The sequence below is a fragment of the Penaeus monodon genome, chromosome 31 (assembly GCF_015228065.2).
Source record: "Penaeus monodon isolate SGIC_2016 chromosome 31, NSTDA_Pmon_1, whole genome shotgun sequence".
Classification (NCBI taxonomy): Eukaryota; Metazoa; Arthropoda; class Malacostraca; order Decapoda; family Penaeidae; genus Penaeus; species Penaeus monodon.
Window position 1 is genome coordinate 24169087 of NC_051416.1, and position 259 is coordinate 24169345.

Sequence of the window (259 nt, forward strand, 5' to 3'; positions counted from 1 at the left end):
TCACTTGTGTGAAGATCCAGCTAGTCTCTAGGCGTTTTCCTTTTTTTCTTAATAACGTCATAATACTTGGAATGCACCTAACACTTGGATTTCAAGCACGCAGTATTCTTTTCCTAGTGTTTAGGATTTCCAACCACACAGTGCATTTGAGACTGAATTACGCTCGCACAAGTAGACAGACACATTCGAATATGCGTACCTATATGCTTTCAAAGACACACAGAAAAGCATACAAAATAAGTTTATTCTTATATTATTT